The sequence below is a fragment of the Ranitomeya imitator genome, chromosome 1 (assembly GCF_032444005.1).
Source record: "Ranitomeya imitator isolate aRanImi1 chromosome 1, aRanImi1.pri, whole genome shotgun sequence".
NCBI classification, from domain to species: Eukaryota; Metazoa; Chordata; class Amphibia; order Anura; family Dendrobatidae; genus Ranitomeya; species Ranitomeya imitator.
The window spans coordinates 983,410,125-983,423,429 of record NC_091282.1 but is presented as its reverse complement, the minus strand read 5'-3'; the positions used below and the strand labels follow the sequence as shown (position 1 = coordinate 983,423,429).

Sequence of the window (13,305 nt, the reverse complement as noted above, 5' to 3'; positions counted from 1 at the left end):
AACATTTCATGATGCTTTGCACACAGTCAAAGCACCCAGGGCCAGAGGCAACAAAACAACCTCAAAATATCTTTGAATCTCCACCATGTTTGACAGTAGGTATTGTGTTTTTTTTGTAGGCCTCATTCCGTTTTCAGTAAACAGTAGAATGATGATGTGTAGAATAAACAGTAAAATGATGTACTTTACCAAACAAAACTTTCTTGGTCTCATCTGTCCCCAAGATAATTTCCCAGAAGAATCCCTGAGACTGCAGTATAGCTTGAATTTCTTTTGGACTTGATTGGGGCTGCTTATCCACCATCCAGACTATCATGCGTGGCAACCTTTCAATAATTTTTCTCTGCTGACCATGTCCAGGGAGGTTAGCTACAGTGCCATGGGTTCTGAACGTCTTGATTATATTGTGCACCGTGGACAAAGGAACATCAAGATCTCTGAAGATGGACTCGCAACTGAGATTGTTGATATTTTTTAACAATTTTGTTCCTAAAGTGCTCAGACAGTTCTCTTCTCTTTTTGTTCTCCATGCTTAGTGTGGCACACAGAGACACACAATGCAAAGATTGAGTCGACTGTCCTCTTTTTATCTGGTTTCAGGTGTGACTTTCATTTTACCGTTACTTGCCACAGGTGAGTATAAACAAGCATCACATGCTTGAAATATAGTTGTTTACTGTTATGATGCGGTGGTCTAGGAGCAACATGGAACGAGCTCTGAAGGAAGTGGTAACTGTACTGACCGCAGTCCCTAAGCTCAACACAACACTAGAAGCAGCCGTGGAATGCTCCTAACTCTCCCTATGCATCTCGTCACAGCCTAAGAGCTAACTACCCCTAAAGACAGAAGCAGGAAAACTATCTTGCCTCAGAGAAAATCCCCAAAGGATAGATTAGCCCCCCACAAATAAGGACTGTGAGTGGAGAGGGAAAAGACATACACAGAATGAAACCAGGATGAGCACAGGAGGCCAGTCTAGCTTGATAGATAGGACAGGATGGAATACTGTGCGGTTAGTATAAAACACTACAAAAATCCACGCAGAGTTTACTAAAAATCTCCACACCTGACTAAAGGTGTGGAGGGTAAATCTGCTTCCCAGAGCTTCCAGCAAGACAGAATTAATTCATACTGATAAGCTGGACAAACATAGAAAGCACTGAACGGATAAGTCCACAATCTGTGAACAGAACAGAGCAAGTAAGAACTTAGCTTTGCTGAACTGGTCAGGAAAACAGGGAAATCCAAAGAGATGTGAATCCAACCAGAAACCATTTACAAGTGGCACTAGCTGAAGGAACAGCCAGACCTAAATAGCCGAGCAGAAGAGAAGATAAGTGGAGGCAGCTAACTCCAAGGAGCAGCCATACCACTAGAAACCACAAGAGGGAGCCCAAGAGCAGAACTCACAAAAGTGCCACTTACAACCACCGGAGGGAGCCCAAGAGCGGAATTCACAACAGTTTAGGCTACGTTCACATTAGCGTTCCGCTAATGTGCGTCGCTGTTGCGTCGGCGACGCAGCGGCGACGCGCCCCTATGTTTAACATAGGGGACGCTTGCGTTTTTTTGGTTGCGTTTTTCGACACGTGCGTCGTTTCCGACGCTAGCGTCGGACGCAAGAAAATGCAACAAGTTGCATTTTTCGTGCGTCCGATTTTCGTCAAAAAACGACGCACGCGTCGCAAAACGCATCGTTTTTGCGCGCGTTTTTTGTGCGTCGTGCGTTGCGTCGCCGACGCACCGGCGCGCAACGCTAATGTGAACGTAGCCTACCTGACAATTTTGGAAAGGTGCCAATAATTTTGTCCTGCACATTTTTAGGTTTTGTGTGAAATGATGCCCAATTTGTCTTTTTTCCATGTCGTTCCAATACACAAAAAGGAAATAAACATGCGTATAGCAAAACGTGTAATTGCAATAATTTTCTGGGAGAGATACTTCATTTTCTGGAACAATTTCAAGGGTGCCAACACTTTCGGCCATAACTGTATATCAGCCTATGTAACGTAAAAGGGGTTATCCAGGACATTAATTATTTTTTTACATGGGATATGAACAAACAAGCAGTAACTACCTATATGATCTCTGCCGTCTCAGCTAGCGATTCTGCTGCTTCAATTCATCAGTCACCAACAGACCAGCTCTTCGTCTTCTGATCTGCTCTGTCGACAGGGCATCACTGCAGACATCATGCTGATTAACAGCTGGCTACCAGCAGTTGAGCAGCAGGGAGCTGACTTTCAATCAACACAACATTGACACCCCATCAACAGGACAGAGCGGAACAGAAGATGCTGCTCTGTTGATGCAACATCAACGGAAACCGCATAATGGCTGGCGGGAGCGGTCCATGGCCGCACTGAGCCACCAGATATCTGCAATAATCAGAACAGGCAAGTAATTAGTGACTACCTGCCTATAAGTTCTTAGCCCCATGTGTAAAAATAATAAAAGTCCGAGATAAAACCTTTCAGGTTACAATTTATGTTTGGTCACAAATTCAAGATGCAGACTATGCAACCTGGCAGAAGCTAATGCCTGTAATCAGATGATACCAGAGTCCAAACTCTACTTGCCAATGACTTTCGTATCTAACATCACAGAGAAACACAAAATGCTTCCTAAACTAAACAATCAAGTTGAAGTTTGATATGCATATTACATTAGTCTTATACTGAATATCTGAGACATTATTTGTGCTTATTAACCTTGGAGAGTGAGCCATTTACTTCTATAAAGGCCAGCTAATTCCCAGCATACTACTTTTTGGAGAATTTTTTACCACTATTCATCTGAGTTTTCACGGATTGTTTAGTGACCTTGTGATGCAGGCACACAAGTGACATTTGTCCTGATCATATGCTTGGTACCTTGGTGGCGTAGTATCTCTGTACACATCTCCACTTTTTCATGGTTCTATTCTTTTTGTTACTTAATAAAGGTAAATTTGAGTTGATCTTTAAACTTTACACTTCTTTTTCTTTGCAGGTGTTTTTATGACAACATGGTTGGCCATGAATGAAACAATCATTTAATTGCTGGACATAACAGAAAGCATGTTATGTTCCCCTGTGACGTGCCTTCTTTTTTTCTTGTAGGTGTTTGCATTTATTAGAAGTGCCCTTCATTCCCTGGGCGCATATAGGGATGTGGCATGTTCTCATGAAGAAACTGACAGTACTTATCCTCCAGAAAAGGTCTAAAGTAATGTCACCTAGCAAAAGCAGGCCCTGGGGATTTTCATGTTGTGCAATGTTCTGCAAGTCTGCTGAATACAACTTATTTTGTAAGACGAAATCACATGTTTACAGATTAGGTTGAGCAAATAGTTGATTTAAGGGAACCAGACACTTGTTGCAGCCTGTTTTTACAGCCAGGTATATGATACATAATGTACTTTGAAAGGCCAGCCAGGACTCTACTTCTCAGAAGACCAGTCCGAGGCTGGCAGCCGGTGGCTTTTTTCTGCCTTGCTCCACTAGACTGACACGTCTTTCGCTAGGTGTGTGTATAAGGAGAGGCTTGTCACTCTAGGAGAACGGGGCAAGATAAAACTGCTGGCGACTTGCCTCGGACTAGTCACCCAAGAAGAATTGTATCCAGACAGTTTTTCAAAGTATTTCTTCTCCAAAATGCAGCAGTGTTTGAGTGTAAAGCATTCTGTATAGCTGCAATAATATAGCGATTGTTACCCAGAAATTGTCCCATAAAATACAATTAACTATGGCTCCCAGAAAGTGGCGATACAAAAATAAAAACTGGTCCTGCACATGATGGCTGCAGTCAGTTAATGGCCAAATCAGCACTGGCATGTACGGCTCGTGATTACTCAACCACGGTAGTTATTGCTGCAGTGGTCACATGAATGAAGAACACGCCATCATTACTGCAAAATCGACAGGGACCATTGGAGCAATGGAGCTACACCTGAAGCGCATCTATTAAAATATCAAAGTTTTTGTCGCCTGGGTTTACATCTGATGCCACTCATGTTCTGTTCACTTGAACAGCGAGAATCACTCCTTCCAAAACCCTGCTACATACTGTACACAATCTTCTTCCAGACTCTAGAATACAAAATGCATACATTATTCAATAGATCCATTGCACCTGATAACTGTGTACAGACCTTGAAAATGCATGTCAGTAAATCTGTATTAGGCTGGAGTCTCACACAACGTATAAAAAAAATGGTTCGTTTTTCACGGTCAAAATTCGCAGAAATGTTCCCCAACAGTGATCCATCCATCTGTCATCCTTGTGCAATGTGAGGATGTGATTTTTTTTTCTCATTAAAGTATCCGTGTGGTGTGACATCCGTATGGCGAGATTTTCTCACCGGCTTGCAAAATGGACATATAATGGATCCATGGGTCCAAATATCCGTGCAAATATATATATATATATATATATACACATATATATATATATATATATATATATACACATATATATATATATATATATATATATATATATATATATACCGTATTTACTCGAGTAAAAGCCGACCCCCCTAATTTTGCCACAAAAAACTGGGAGAACTTATTGGCTCGAGTACAAGTCTAGGGTAGGAAATGCAGCAGCTACTGGTGAATTTCAAAAATAAAAATAGATGCTCCATACTGTTCATTATTGCCCCATAGATGCTCCATATAAAGCTGTGCCATATAGAATGCCCTGCACCGTTCATTATTGCCCCATAGATGTGCCATATAAAGCTGTGCCATATAGAATGCCCTGCACCGTTCATTATTGCCCCATAGATGTGCCATATAAAGCTGTGCCATATAGTGCTCTGCACCGTTCATTATGGCCCCATAGATGTGCCATATAAAGCTGTGCCATATAGAATGCCCTGCACCGTTCATTATTGCCCCATAGATGTGCCATAGAAAGCTGTGCCATATAGTGCTCTGCACCGTTCATTATTGCCCCATAGATGTGCCATATAAAGCTGTGCCATATAGTGCTCTGCACCGTTCATTATGGCCCCATAGATGTGCCATATAAAACTGTGCCATATAGTGCCCTGCACCGTTCATTATTGCCCCATAGATGTGCCATAGAAAGCTGTGCCATATAGTGCTCTGCACCGTTCATTATTGCCCCATAGATGTGCCATATAAAGCTGTGCCAAATAGTGCTCTGCACCGTTCATTATTGCCCCATAGATGTGCCATAGAAAACTGTGCCATATAGTGCTCTGCACCGTTCATTATTGCCCCATAGATGTGCCATAGAAAGCTGTGCCATATAGTGCTCTGCCATATAGAATGCTCTGCACCGTTGATTATTGCCCCATAGATGTGCCATATAAAGCTGTGCCATATATAATGCTGCTGCTGCAATAAAAAAAAAAATGCCATACTCACCTCTCTTGCTTGCAGCTCCTCAGCGTCCCGTCTCGGCGTCTCTCCGCACTGACTGTTCAGGCAGAGGGCGGCGCGCACACTAGTATATCATCGCGCCCTCTGACCAGCACAGTCACTGCAAGAGGACGCGAAGACAGAGCGGCGCCCGGCGTGTGGAACGCGGACAGGTAACTATGAGATACTTACCTGCTCCCGACGTCCCTGGCTCCTTCTCCCGGACAGCTGGTCTCCGGGAGCCGCAGCCTCTTCCTCTGTCAGCGGTCACTGGCACCGCTCATTAGAGAAATGAATATGCGGCTCCACCCCTATGGGAGTGGAGTCCATATTCATAACTTTAATGAGCGGTGCCAGTGACCGCTGAACAGGGGAAGAGCTGCAGCACCCGAAGACCGTGGGACTGCAGGGACAGCGCCAGGAGCCTCGAAAGCAGGTAAGTATGCCTCAGACCTCTCTCCTTCTCACCCGCCGACCGTGACTCGAGTATAAGCCGAGAGGGGCACTTTCAGCCCAAAAATTTGGGCTGAAAATCTCGGCTTATACTAGAGTATATACGGTATATATATATATAGTCTATAAATATACGTAGTCACTGAGCATGCGCAGACTCCCCGCCTGATGCGGTGAACTTGTCAGCATGGGAAAATGTTCAGAAACTTTCTCACGCTACAAAGTTCGTGTCCGGCCAGGCGGGGCGGCTGCGCAGGCAGCTTTTCATTCATTCCTCCGTGGTTTACAGCCCGGCTGGTAGCATTAGCACCACTCCGGGTTGTAAACTATTTAACCCCTTGAGATGGATTGCAGCGTGGGACTTGACGGTACGGCAGACAGGTATGGGATATTGTTGCTTTTTTATTTTGCTTCTTTTTTTTTTTTTTACAGAACGAGGGCTTCGTTTGGATTGAGAGTGCAATAAAGATGTTAATCCTGTGTGTTTCATTATTTCATTAAAAGACTTTATTCTTAATGTGTGTTTTTTAACCCTTTCATACTATTGGATTAATAAAGGATAGGTGTCTTATTGACACCTTTCCAATATTAACCAGGCTTAATGTCACCTTACAATAGCAAGGTAACATTAACCCCTTATTACCCCATATGCCAATGCTACAGGGCAGTGGGAAGAGAGAGCCCAAGTGCCAGAATAGGCGCATCTTACAGATGCACCATTTCTGGGGTGGCTGGGGGCAGATTTTTTTAGCCAGGGGGGCCAATAACCATGGTCCCTCTGTAGGCTATTAATATCTGCCCTCAGTCACTGGCTTTCCCTCTCTGGCGGAGAAAATTGTGCGGGAGCCCACGCCAGTTTTTCCATGAATTAATCCTTTAATTTAACACCTACAGCTCCAAAATTTTATGCACGCACACTACTAACACTATTAGTCAGGGACATACCGTATATAAATCTAATGGATATGCAATGGTTTACTGTATGTAAACTATGCCTCATATCCTGTTGGGTTCTGCAATGATTTTATAGAACCCGACAATTGAATTATTGGCTATTCTGCATCTAACTCTCTATCAAATATAAAGATATATATACGTACATATACATTTATTTCACCTATTGTATTATAAGCTATCAGTGTGATTTTACTGTACACCGCACTCAATTGCTTTTCTATAGGACACCGGTGCGTATTTCTCGCAAGTAACACTGAGGGTCCATGTGGTGTGCTATTTCCTCCGCATGCATTATACGGCCGAGAAAACAACGAATGATAGGAGCTGCCCCATAGATTAACATTGGTCCGAGTGCTATGCAATTTTTTATCGCATAGCACTCGTCCTTATTACGCTCTAGTTAGACTCTGACCTTAAGGCCACATTCACACATTCAGTATTTGGTATTTTACCTCAGTATTTGTAAGTAAAAACCAGGAGTGGAAAAATCAGAGGAAAAGTATAATGGAAAGATGTCACCACTTCTGCATTTTTCATTCATTCCTGGTTTTGATTTACAAATACTGATAAAAAATATGGACCAAATACTGAACGTGTGAACATGACCTAATTCTGATTATAAAATTAACATTTTATGAGTCCAGCTGGAGTGAGAGAGCTCCTGAGACCAAGTATATTTCGCAGCTTGTACTGAGCAATGTGAGATCTCAGCAGCAGGAAGGACATTGAGGAGCTGACAGATTCCCCATAAGTGTTGTTGTGTCGTTCTGTAAATTATGGTTTAGAATGCTTTTACAAGTTGCGGCTACAGGCTGTTCATCAAAACTGTGAAGAGGTTTTCAGCTGCTTGGCTTGTACAGGTAAAGCACAATTTGTTATTCAAAAATACACCTTATGTTTGTCGGAGATTCCCCCTTCTCATAGATGGTCAATCCAACAGCTGGGGGAATGTCCCAGACTATGAAAGTACTATATGCATACAACAGGGGGGTGAAGCGGTAATCAGAGGAACTGTGCCAGGAAAATTAAAATGGAGGGTGCCGGGTATTTTACAGAGGTTGACCAAAGTTTTAAAAAAAGTTGATAGGAATAGCACACAATCAGAGCAACATCCTCGCTGTTTTAGTACCCTTTGACAGCTGCAGACTTAAAAGGGAACCTGGCACCAGGTTTGGCCGATATAAGATACGGCCACCCCCTTTCAGGGCTTATCTACAGCATTCTATAATGCTGTATATAAGCCCCCGATCCAACCTGTAAGAGTAAGAGAAGAAAAATACCTTTTATTATACTCACCTGCGGGGCGGTCCGTTCTGATGGATGTCTCTCTTCTTGGTTCGGCGCCTCCCATCTTCTTACGATCCCCGCGCTCCTGCGCAGGGGGCAGAGCAAAGTACTCAACAGGGCAGATAAGTACGCCTGCGCAGGAGCGCGATGCCGGGGAGCCTGTGTGGATGACACAGTGACGCTTAATCCACATGAGGCAAGCAGAAGGGCGGGAATTGTAAGAAGATAGGAGGCGCCGGACCAAGAAGAGCGACACCCATCGGAACGGAACGCCCCACAGGTGAGTATAATGAAAGTTATTTTTCTTCTCGTACAGGTTGGGTTGGGGGGGATATACAGCATTATAGAATGCTGTAGATAAGCCCTGAAAGGGGGTGGCCGTAACTCGTATCGTCCAAACCTGGTGACAGGTTGTCTTTAAGAGGTCCTGTAATATCTGAAAGGTGCAGTCATCGCTTCCAGTGCTGCCAACAACTATTAAAGTTGACTGAGTGGGTTCCATGTAGGTGAAAACAGACAGTACCCATCTGTGTTATTTTTTTTTTTTTAATAGCCTTTGCTAAGAAATTTGTATTTAACAATGGACAACCCTTTTAACTATGCATTAAGCATTTATTGCATTCATTAGGCACATGGCCAGCAGGAGACTTCTGCAATGAATCAGTTGCCACAGCAATCACATGTTATTCACACAAAAACCTAAATCGCTGCACAGTCAGCACTGGACGAGAGGGGCACAGAGACTAGTTAAGTGTCGTTGTTTTTGCTATTATATAAAATTGATAGCCATTTAAAAAAAAAGAGTCCTAATGATGGATAACCCCTGTGAGTTATCTCTGCAATAGAGATCAAAACTTAAAAAGGGACTTTTCAAATTATTTGCATACATTATAAAGAAAGAGAGAAAGCCAACAATGTAAGTAAAGCAGCTGCTGCCCCAGGCACAAGAACACAACTTCCTCAGGATCCCATGGTCGTCCCTTAGGGTACCGTCACACTATACCATTTCGATCGCTACGACGGTACGATTCGTGACGTTCCAGCGATATCGTTACGATAGCGCTGTGTCTGACACGCAGCAGCGATCAGGGATCCTGCTGAGAATCGTACGTGGTAGCAGATCGTTTGGAACTTTCTTTCATCGCTGGATCTCCCGCTGTCATCGCTAGATCGGTGTGTGTGACACCGATCTAGCGATGCGATCCAGCGATGCGTTCGCTTGTAACCAGGGTAAACATCGGTAACTAAGCGCAGGGCCGAGCTTAGTAACCCAATGTTTACCCTGGTTACAAGCGTAAAACTAAAAAAAAACAAACAGCACATACTTACATTCTGGTGTCCGTCAGGTCCCTTGCCGTCTGCTTCCCGCACTGTGACTGCCGGCCGTAAAGTGAAAGCAGAGCACAGCGGCTGTGCTTTCACTTTCACTTTACGGCCGGCAGTCAGTGAGTGCGGGAAGCAGACAGCAAGGGATCTGACGGACACCAGAATGTAAGTATGTGCTGTTTTTTTTTTTTTTTAGTTTTACGCTTGTAACCAGGGTAAACATCGGGTTACTAAGCGCGGTCCTGCGCTTAGTTACCCGATGTTTACCCTGGTTACCCAGGGACCTCGGCATCGTTGGTCGCTGGAGAGCTGTCTGTGTGACAGCTCCCCAGCGACCACACTATGATTTACCTACGATCACGGCCAGGTCATATCGCTGGTCGTGATCGTAGGTAAATCGTATAGTGTGACGGTACCCTTAGTGTCGCACATGTGTATCTCCAGCTCAGCACTACAATAGCACACAGGTACTGTATCTCTCAACATGGCTTCCTTCATAACAGATGACACACTCCGTTACGGCAAAGGGCTGAATGTTGTAGACAGATGTTCATGAGCATCCAGGCATCTATATGATCCATACTATGGAAACAACTAAGGCTGAGTGCCCACGAGGAGTCAAAAACGCAGTGTTTCACAGTTCCAGCAAAGTGGAAGGGATGTATAGCAGTCTCCTGCCTTCTGCGCCATTTTATTCAATGTAACGTGACCGGTGTTTCCAATCTGCAACATGTCAATTTCTCTTACCGGTACGCTGAGTTTCATGTGCAGAATTTTCCCATAGACTTGCATCAGATGCGGAAGTTATCCACACATGACTGTTTCAATAAAGTTTTGTCGAAGCCAAATACTTGGAAATATCAAAAATAATGCAGCTTTATTTAAAACATGACATACCAACAAAAGACAAAAACCGCAGCGTCAACGACCCATGTGAAAAAACGTACTCGAAAGCAAAATGAAAAAAATGCAAGTAACCTAATCTACTTAAAGGGAACCTGTCACCCCGTTTTTTGAGATTGAGCTATAAATACTGTTAAATAGGGCCTGCGCTGTGTGTTCCTATAGTGTATGTAGTGTACCCCAATTCCCCATGTATGCTGAGAAATAACTTACCAAAGTCGCCGTTTTCGCCTGTCAATCAGGCTGGTCAGGTCGGGAGGGCGTGGTGACATCGCTGGTTCTTCCTCAGCTTTACGTTGGTGGCGTAGTGGCGTAGTGGTGAACAAGCAGCGCGCGATCTGCGCTGTAATCCCTTGCATCGGTGGGGGCGGCCATCTTCCTGGGGCCGCGCGTGCGCAGATCGAGTGCTCTGCTGCACGGGGCTTCAGGAAAATGGCCGCGGGATGCCGCGCGTGCGCATTAGAGATCGCGGCGGCCATTTTCCCAAAGCCGAGTTTGCATCTCGGCTTTGGGAAAATGGCCGCCGCGATCTCTAATGCGCACGCGCGGCATCCCGCGGCCATTTTCCTGAAGCCCCGTGCAGCAGAGCACTCGATCTGCGCACGCGCGGCCCCAGGAAGATGGCCGCCCCCACCGATGCAAGGGATTACAGCGCAGATCGCGCGCTGCTTGTTCACCACTACGCCACTACGCCACCAACGTAAAGCTGAGGAAGAACCACCGATGTCACCACGCCCTCCCGACCTGACCAGCCTGATTGACAGGCGAAAACGGCGACTTTGGTAAGTTATTTCTCAGCATACATGGGGAATTGGGGTACACTACATACACTATAGGAACACACAGCGCAGGCCCTATTTAACAGTATTTATAGCTCAATCTCAAAAAACGGGGTGACAGGTTCCCTTTAATAGGTGTAGAAAGTCTGAAACATCAAAAACTCCCCTAAAGCTCCTTGTGGGAACGTAGCCTAAGCCGAGCAATCACCCTTGTGTGAATTACAAATATTCTTTTACATTAACGGGATTTTTACTATATTGAGGACAGTTTGGGTAGAGGGATATAAAAGAATAATAAGACTATCACCCAAGAGACACATTTCCACCGTCCCAGGCCTGACAGTGACTCTTTGTTCACTATGCTGCAGCAATGATATCCCCAACTACCCAAGTGACCGCTGCAGATAATCACTGTGGCACATTACTGAGGTCAGGAGGGTCACTAGGATGTCCTGTTCATTGTCTGGTGTAAGTCGCTCATAGCTGGTAGCCAAATGGCACAATGGGACGGAGTTCCTAAAGCTGTCCAAGGGTATGTTCACACTGAGCCTTTAACCACTAGTCAAAAGTGTCTGTTTTCAAAAGGAAGATGCTGCAGGAACTTGCACTGCACTTTCTTCAAAATCCACATGTGCAACATACAGATTCAAATGCAGACGTGCAGCAAATTGCAATGGGTGAAATCTGCATCATGTAACACACCGGACCTACGAGAAACCGGACGTCCATCTACAGCAGGAGCTACGGCAGAAAGGATTTCAGCTAAGGATGTGCCCGCAGAGGAACACTGCATATACAGCTCTGGCATAAATTAAGAGACCACTGAAAAATGTTCAGTTTGTCTGATTTTCTCTTTATAGGTATATTTTTGAGTGAAATGTAAATTGCTGTTTTTTTCTATAAACTTCTGACAACCTGTCTCCGAAGTTTCAAGCAATGCATTTGGTATTTTTTTTCTGACAAAGAAAAATTGTCAAAAGAAAAAAAGAAAACCCAATGCTTTCAAAGAAAACAAGTTCATAATCATTTAGAAACATCAATACCAATGTTTTAACTCAGGGAGAGTTCAGAAATCTATATTTTGTGGAATAACCATGATTTTTAATCACAGCTTTCATGCGTCTTGGCATGCTTTCCACCAGTCTTTCTCACTGCTTCTGGGGCAAACATGTAAGCAGTTCTTTGTTTGACGGCTTGTGACTATCCATCATCCTCTTGATTATATTCCAGAGGTTTTCAATGGGGTTCAGGTCTGGAGATTGGGCTGCCCATGACAGGGTTTTGACGTGGTGGTCTCTTCAGAGCTGTAAGGTTTCTCATGGACAGGACATGAAGCTTTTTTGCTGTGATATCATTACTTTCACTCACTCAGACAAGTAGAAGCAGTGAAAGTGCAGCAGCTGATTGGCTGCAGGAGTCACATGACAATAACGCCACGTGAACACCGCAAGGAGCAGAAGTCGCTACAACGGATGGTGAGAACAATAATTTTCATTTACAAGGGGGCTGCTTCATTTTAAAGGGGTGCACAGGTAGTGTAGTGGACATCCCCTTTAAATGATGACTTCCCCCATAGTGAATGCTCAGGTGACTGTCACATGACCACAAAGCCCAATCTGCAGGGCAATATAATAAGGACTGATTGTATAGTGTGACACCTCCCTCCAGTCAGAGAGGCCACAGAGCTCAGTCCCAGTCATTAGACCGCTCCACCACACCGGCCGGAGCAGCAGCAGGACCGGATCACACGTTACCGGATCCGTCACACAGCAACGGCACAAGCAATTGTCAGAACACCCGTGCGGATAGTAAACCCCCAGTCCCACCCGCCAGCCCCGATATTCCTCTCACCGGTCTCGGTGACTCCTCCTCTACTTCATCCCCTGTAATAAACACCGGCTCCCCGCCGCTCCCGGCCCACAGAGGCAGCCATTTTGCACCGTGTAAAGGAACACTCCCGGTGTGGTGACGTCATCAGTAGGTAGCGACAGGAGACTGCCATCAGGACGGCTCATCCAATCACACGCAAGCAAGGAGGCGTCACAGCCAATCGCGTGCTGCCTGACATATCACAACAAAGCCCGTAAACATAGTGTGAGAATGTGGCGATGAGGAGAGATGGCACAGCGCGTATGTCTGCGCAGTACTGCTGAGGCCACTGTCTGAGGGAGAGGTGGACGGGTGTGTGTGTGTGTGTGTGTGTCATACTGTATACTCTGCGGCCACT

The 13,305-nt window shown here is 44.9% G+C and overlaps 1 protein-coding gene across 15 annotated transcripts in view; it reads right to left on the bottom strand.

Annotated features, from left to right (window-relative positions):
* Positions 1–13,051, bottom strand: part of BLTP1 (bridge-like lipid transfer protein family member 1) — a 381,731-nt gene extending 368,680 nt beyond the window's left edge. For 14 of the 15 annotated variants that reach the window (XM_069743891.1, XM_069743894.1, XM_069743897.1 and 11 more), the window contains exon 1: positions 12,930–13,051. The gene's annotated coding sequence lies outside the window, so the exon portion shown is untranslated. The remainder of the gene's footprint in view (positions 1–12,929) is intronic. The other variant, XM_069743892.1, reaches the window with a different exon arrangement.
* Between the last annotated feature and the right edge of the window lie 254 nt (positions 13,052–13,305).